Raw genomic sequence first — 8,295 nt, forward strand, 5'->3', positions numbered from 1 at the left:
TTCCAGGACCAATCAGCTCCAACTCAAGTTGCTGTTCTTCAATCATAGTTATGGAGGGTGCAGCTCAGCTCCAAGTCCAGTCACTGTTTTCAACCTAGTTGCGGGGGACACAGCCCACCATCCCAGAGTGAACTCAGCAACCTTGTTGTTAAGAGCATGCTCTCTAATCAACTGAGCCATCAACTGAGCTGCAGCTCAGCTCAAATAGTTGTCTTCAATCTATTGGGTTGTTGGAAAAGTCATGACGTATTTTTTCTATGTTTTTTGTTGCAAAAATACATCATGACTTTTCCTACAACCCAATAGTTATGGAGGGTGCAGCTCACTGACTAATGTGGGATTAGAACCGGCAATCCTGTTGCTCAGAACACGTGGTCTAACCAACTAAGCCACCTGGCTGTTCTGGTGTATGATTTTTTTTTAAGATTTTATTGGGGTAATTTGGGGAGGGAACAGCGTTGGGGAATGAGACAGGGGAAAACACAAGTTGCTGTCCTTTTTGTTCTTCAATCTAGTTGTGGAGGACGTCGCTTCACTGGCCCATGTTGGTATTGTGATCTTTAAGCTCTTCCTGGCTGAGGCAGATCGGTCACCGGCCTCTGGATGGCCGCTTACAGCGGCTCATGGCAGTTCTCACCAGCTGCCGGCCGCTCATGCTGGCTGCCGGCCACTCATGGTAGCTTACAGCAGCCCACTGCAACCCCACTGCAGCCTACGCCATGACTGGTGACTCACAGCAGCCCAGCTCCAGGTCAAGCTGTTATTCAGTATCTTAGCTGTAGAGGGCGCAGTGTCAATGGCCCATGTGGGGATCCGAACCGGTGGCCCTGCTGCTCAGAACTAGCACTCCCAAGCCAACTCTTAACCAACGAGCCACTTGGCTGGCCATCTTTTTTTCTTGATGAGTCTGGTTAAAGGTTTGTTAATTTTGTTTATCTTTTCAAACAAAAAAAACCCCAGCTCTTGGTTTCATTGATCTTTTTTTGTAATCTCTATTTTGTTTATTTCTGCTCTGATATTTATTATTTCCTTCTTTGTACTCACTTTGGGCTTATTTTGCTCTTCTTTTTCCAGTTCCTGTAGGTGTAAAAACAGACTGTTGATTTGAGATTTTTCTTGTTTCTTTAGGAAGGCCTGCATTGCTATTCCCTCTTAAAACTGCTTTCTCTGTGTCCCATAGCTATTGGGTCATTGTGTTTTCATTTTCATTTGTCTCAAGGTATCTTTTGATTTCTTCCTTGATCTCTTTGTTGACCCATTCATTATTTAGTAGCATGTTAGTCTCCATGTGTTTGTGTGTTTTTCAGTTTTTTTCTTGCAATTGATTTTTATAATAGTTTCATAGCATTGTGGTCAGAAGAGACACTGATATGATTTTAATCTTCTAAAACTTAATGAGACTTGTTTTATGGCCTAACATGTGGTCTATCTTGGGAAATGTTCCATGTGCACTTGAAAAGGTATGACAATTAAGTTCACAAACTTGTTGCAACAATATTGCTAACCTTTTTTGATATCAGAGGGATTATTCATTATGAATTTTACCAATTGGACAAACAGTTAACCAAGTTTACTATTTGGAAGTGCTGAAAAGGCTGCGTGAAAAAGTTAGACAACCTGAACTTTATTCCAACAATTCATGGCTCTTGCATCACGACAATGCATCAGCTCACAAGACACTGTCTGGGAGAGTTTTTAGTAAGTAAACAAATAATCACCTGATCTGGCCCCCAATGACTTCTTTCTTTACTCGAAGATAAAGGCAATATTGAAAGGAAGACATTTGGATGACATTCAGGACATCAAGCATAATACAACAACAGTTCTCATGGCCATTCCAGAAAGAGTTACAAAATTGCTTTGAAGGGTGGACTAGGCCATGGTGTCAGTGTGTAGCTTCCCAAGGGAAGTCCTTCGAAGTGACCATAGTGATGGTATGTAGAGCTTTTACTAGAATGAGTTTGCAAAACTTTATTGTCAGACCAGCTGCTTTGGGGTGTAATGCTCTGAAAATATCTATTAAATCCATCTGGTCTAGTGTGTCATTTAAGGCTGCTGTTTCCATGTTCATTTCCTGTATGGAAGATCTGCCCATTGGTGTCAGTGAGGTGTTAAAGACCCCTGCTATGATTGTGTTACTGTTGATCTCTGCCTTCATGTCTGTCAATATTTGTTTTATATATTTATGTGCTCCTATGTTGGGTGCATAGATGTTTACTAGGGTTATGTCCTCTTTTTGGATTGATCCCTTTATTATTATGTAATGTTCTTCTCTGTCTTTTTTTTGTAATATTTGTACTGGGAAAGGGGAACAGTGTGTTTTTCCAGGACTTTATTGGGGAACAGTGTGTTTTTCCCAGAACCCATCAGTTCTAAGTCAAGTTGTTGTCCTTCAGTCTTAGTTGTGAAGAGCACAGCTCAGCTCCAAGTCCAGTCACCATTTTCAATCTAGTTGCAGGGGGTGCAGCCCACTATCCCATGTGGGAGTCAAACTGGCAACCTTGTTGTTGAGAGCACACACTCTAACCAACTGAGCCATCCTGCCACCTCTTCTGTGTCTTTTATTACAGTTTTCATTTTAAAGTCTATTTTGTCTGTTATAAGTATTGCTATCCCAGAAACTTTCTCATTTTCATTTGCATGAAATACCTTTTTCCTTCCCTTTACTTTCAGTCTATGTGTTTCTTTTGATCTGAGGTAGCTCTCTTGTAGACAGCATATGCATGGATCTTGTTCTCTTATGTACTCAGTTACCCTGTGCCTTTTGATTGGAGTATTTAATCCATTTACATTTAAAGTGATTATTGATAGGTACATATTTATTGCCATTTTGTTATTCATATTTTTTATCTTTATTTGTTTGCTTTCTCTTTTCTTCTGCTTAAAGAAGTCCTTTTAACATTTTCTGCAATACTGGCTTGGTACTAATGAATTCCTTTAGCTTTTTGTTATCCAGGAAGCTCATTATCTCTCCTTCTATTTTAAAATGATAACCTTGCTGGGTAAAGTAGTCTTTGTTGTAGGCCCTTGTTTTTCATCACTTTCAATATTTCCTGCCACTCCCTTCTGGCCTGCAAAGTCACTGTTAAGAAATCAGCTGATAGTCTATGGGAGCTCCCTTGTAAGTAACTAGTTGTCTTTCTGCTGCTGCTTTTAGGATTCTCTTTGTCTTTAACCTTTGCCATTTTAACTATGATGTGTCTTGGTGTGGGCCTGTTTGGGTTCATCTTGTTTGAGACTCTGCACTTCCTGGGCTTGTATGTCTATGTCCTTCACCAAGTTGGGGAAATTTTTGGTCATTATTTCTTCAGATAGGTTCTTGATTCCTTGCTCCCTCTCTTCTCCTTCTGGTGCTCCTATGATGCAAATGTTGTTATACTTGGTGTTGTCCCACAGATCCCTTAAACTATCTGTATTGTTTTTAGTCTTTTTTTCTTTTTGTTGTTTTATCAGTCAGCCACTTTACAGGCCTGATTACTGACTCCCACCCCCACCCCCACTCTTTGTTCCTAACAGAAAGAAAGGAGACTTGCTGTACCTTGTTCCCAGCTCAGTCATACTTCCAAGCATTTGCAAGTGCTGGTATCTGTCTCTGGGTCAACCTTCCATACCTGTGTACATGAGTTGCCAGAAAAGGGAGCACCTTCATATTACCTGTGGCCTGCACTCAGGACACAGGGCCTGGGGTATCTCTAGGGTCCCAGACCCAACAACTGGAAAAACAGATGAAAGTCTCAGGACATCACAATCCCAGACATCATACGGGTGGTGTCAGGACCAGTGAGAGACTAGGACATGCTCTCCTTCCTTATGTAGGTTCCATAAGTAGTTTTTCAACCTTCAGAACCTGTGGGGAGAGGAAGGCAACCATGGTTGGGTCCCATGTGTGCATGCCTCCCAGCCCAGGAACCAGGTGATCTCAGACTAACTTCTGTGCCTCAGGGCTCACTGCTGCCTCTTACCAGGTGTGACCTTCCACAAAGACTCAACTCCCAGTGCCTCACTGTCTTCACCATCCCATTCTCGTCTTGTTTTCTCAATGAGCAGCTTTGGAACACATTAAAAATCCTAAAACAGACTGTGCCCTTCTTCTGTTCTCAAACTCCATGGCTTCCAGGATCCTCAGAATGGAGATACAACCTCCTAGCCTGTCATGACGTCCAGGTGTCACTCTTCTAACTCTCTGTTAACTCCAAGCAGAAGGCAGACCCCAGGTTCCCAGATCATGCCAACTTAGTCACCCCTTCACATCTTTACACAGCTGGCCCTTCTGCCTATAACCCTCTCCCACACCATGTCACACAGGATGTCACCCACAAGCACCTCACCAACCTGGATGCTGGGGCCTGAGCTGCAGGACATGAGCAGGTGCTCCACCCCCAGGGCTGTAGAGCTCAGGTGGGGTGAGGATGGGGAGGGCTCAGGAGATGTGCACGCACCTTAGTCATGCCCCTCAGTGCAGCCACCTTTATGGGACTCTGTGGACAGATCAGGGCATGAGAGGAGGGGACCCAGGTGCAGTGATCCCTGTCCCAGCCTTAGCATGGGTTACCTGGGTTGCTGTATCACAAGCCCAAGTCTGTGCAACAGGGACCACGACTACTGTCACACCTTCTTGGTACCAGCATCTTAACCCTGATCAAGTGCTCCAGAGTCTCTAACCCAGTGAGTGGATCCTGAGAAAAGACAAAACACTCACCACAATGAGGATGCCAGAAGTTGCACCCTTATGCATTGTACCCAAACAGAAACTGTTTTATCTGAGCTTTCATTGGTTTTCACTGCAGGTCCTCCTAGGTAATGTAGTTCTTATATTAAAAGCAGGGAAGAGAGTTTTTCCCACCTTACTCCAAGAGAAAAAGCAAAGATCTACCGAGAGGCACTGGGAAATGATGCATCCCTGTCCAAGAGACATTTTTAAAATGGCTAAAAAACAGCAGTGTAGTGATTTCTAGTTAAGATGGTGGAATAGGTAAATGATATGCTCTCCACCTCTCAGGACCACCTCAAAAGTTACAACTAAAGTATAGAACAGCCATCATTGAGAATCATCTGGAGTCCAGCTGAACAGAAGTCCTACAACTAAGGACATACAGAAAAAGCCACATCAAGACTGGTAGGAGGGACAGAGTGTGGAACTTGTCCCACACCCACATGTGACATTAAAAATTGTGAGGGATACTTTGGCTGTGAAGGTCCCCCTGAAGAACAAGGAGTCTTAGCCCCACACTAGGGCCCCCAGCCCAGGCTTCCATTGCTGGGAAGAGAAGTTCCCATAACTTCTGGTTGTGAAAGCCAGTGGAGATTCTGGCTGAGTGAGACAGAGGACTGTTAGAGCTGCAGGCGTTACTCTTATAGGGCTCCCACATGGACTTAGCCACTAATGGACTCACTCACTCTGAGCTCCAGCACTCTGTAGCAGCTACAAAGTGTCAGGGACATTAGGGGAGTAACTAACTGGTCTGGCTTCAGGGCAAGGGATGGAGGGCCAGCTTTCACCTAAACAGCAGTGCTGGCAGAAGCCATCATTCCTTTGTTGAGCCCTCCCTCCTCCAAGTGTGCAGACTTAGGCAAGCACCATATCTGAGTCTCCATCAACTTAGCTGACACTGTTTGCCCCACTCTAGTGATTCCCTGAGACCTTCCAACCCAATTGGGGGCCAACCCAAGACGCTTCCAGTGACTTTTCCATACAAATGTTTTGTCTTGGCTCATGCTTCAGAATTTGCTAAAGTCTTTCAAACGTTCACAAACCCCAGACAAGCAGCATTTGGTCTTGGTGTACTACACACTTCTCACTAAGAAGCCTCAAGCCTGGCACTGATGGCAGCCAGCCTTGGGTCACAGCTTAGCCTCTCCCAGGTATTTCCCAGCCCAGCATGGATGGTGGCCTCTGTGGATTGTTTTGTGGCTCATTCCAGGTGGCCCTGGGCAGGGCACAGCCTGGCTGCAATTGAACTTGATCTGAGGCGGGACCCCTCCAAGGAAGCCCCCATGTTGGCATGCTGGGTCGCTGGCTTCTGATCATGCTGGAGCATCACCTACCCGCCTCTGAGGATGACATACTCAAAGGGCAGACTAGGTAGGCCCCTGAGCCCTGCTAAAGCAAGTACTGCTCCATGGGGCTGGCCCCTGCACAAAAGCTCCTCTACTGTGATCATGGGCATTCCTCATAACCAATCAGCCTGAACGTCAATCCCTCCTGTTGACATGCAAACAGAAACTAAGGCTCGAATACAACAGGAGGGCACACACAACTCACACAAGGAACACATCTGGAGCACCCAGCTCAGGTGACCAGGGAGACTGTGCCACAGGGCCCCACAGGACACCTGCTACATAAGGCCACTCTAAAACTGAGAGACACAGCAGCCTTATCAAATATATAGAGACAGACATGGTGAGGCAGCCAGAATGTGTATACAAAGAAATTTGCTCCAGATGAAAGAACAGAAGAAGGCTCCAGAAAAAAAACTAAACAAAATGGAGACAAGCAATCTACCAGATGCAGAGTTCAAAACACTGGTTATAAGGATGCTCAATGATCTCAGAGAGAACTTCAACAAAGAGATAGAAAACATAGAAATGAAGATAAAAAACATTCGAAAAAGATCAGAAATGAAGAATACAATAACTGAAATGAAGAATACATTAGAAGAAATCAACAGGGGCCGGCCGAGTGGCGCGATGGTTAAGAACTCGCTTGGGATGCCAGAGGGCCCCGGTTCGGATCCCACATATGAGGGCCAGTGACACTGCCCTCTGCAGCTAAGATGCTGAACAACAGCTCAACCTGGAGCTGGGCTGCCATGAGTCGCCGGCGACGGCGTGGGCTGCAGTCCCTGTGGCAGTGGATTGCCATGGGCTACCGTGTGTGGCCAGCAGCCAGCGTGAGCGGCCAGCAGCCAGCGTGAGCGGCCAGCAGCCGCAGTGAGCGGCCGTCCAGAAGCCGGCGACTGATCTGCCTCATCCGGGAAGAGCGCAATGATGGTGCCAACTTGGGCCAGTGAAGCAACGTCCTCCACAACTAGACTGAAGAACAAAAGGACAGCAACTTGTCTGTTCCCCTTCCCCCAATTCCCCAGCACTGTTCCCATCCCCCCAATTCCCCAATAAAAATCTTTAAAAAAAAAAAAAAGAAGAAGAAATCAACAATAAAATGCATGAAGCAGAGGGCCAAATCAGTGATTTAGAAGATAAGGTTGCAGAAAACACCCAATTATAACAGCATAAAAAAGAAAGAAATCCATAAAACTGAGGATAGTTTAAGGGGCCTCTGGGGCAACATCAAGCATACCAACATTCACATCATAGGGGTACCAGAAGGAGAGAGAGAGAGAGCAAGAGTTGAAAACCTATTTGAAGAAAAAATGACACAAAACTTCCCTAACCTGGCGAAGGAAATAGACATGGATGCCTGTAACCACACATGAAATTTATTTCTTTACCATGCATTCTGCTTTAATCCAAGCTAGCTTTGTTTAGTCTGCTAGAACTATGAGGACACGCATCAAGCTTCTGAAAAGTTGCATAAAGTTTACGGTGGCAATGCTCTACAAAAACGTCAGTGCCAACGATGGTTCCCAAAAATTCTGTGCTGATGATTTTGATCTCAATGATGCTCCTCAGTCAGGGAGGCCTACCGAGTTTGATGACAACAAAATAAAGGCATTGATCGAGTCAAACCCACGTTATACAACACAAGAATTTGCAGAAATATTGAACATCCATCACTCAAGCATTCACGACCACCTGAAGAAGCTGGATACATGAGCAAGTTCGATATTTGGGTTCCACATGAACTCAACAAGTTCATTTGATGGTGTGTATAAACATCTGCAATATGTTCATTAAACATAAGGAAAACGATCCTTTTTTGAAGCAACTGTTAACTGGTGATGAGAAGTAGATTGTTTACAACAATGTGGTGCACAAACTACCTTGGTCCTGATGTGATGATTCGCCTCAAACGACATCAAAAGCAGACATTCATCAGAGGAAGTTTATGCTCTCACTGTGGTGGGATTTTAAAGGTGTCATGCTTTTCGAGCTCCTACCAAGGATCCAAACAAATCCATCATCCAAAAACGTCCAGACCTTGTTAATTGTAAAGGAGTTGTGTTCCATCGTGACAACGCAAGACCACACACAAGTTTGATCACCCGTCAAAAATGATTGGAGCTTGGATGGAATGTGTTGCCATACCTGCCATACTCGTCTGACCTTGCGCCATCATACTTCCACTTGTTTTGCTCTCTTCAAAACTCCTTGCATGGCATAACGTTCAATTCAGAT

This window comes from Hipposideros armiger, unplaced genomic scaffold, assembly GCF_001890085.2.
Source record: "Hipposideros armiger isolate ML-2016 unplaced genomic scaffold, ASM189008v1 scaffold_986, whole genome shotgun sequence".
Lineage (NCBI taxonomy): Eukaryota > Metazoa > Chordata > Mammalia > Chiroptera > Hipposideridae > Hipposideros > Hipposideros armiger.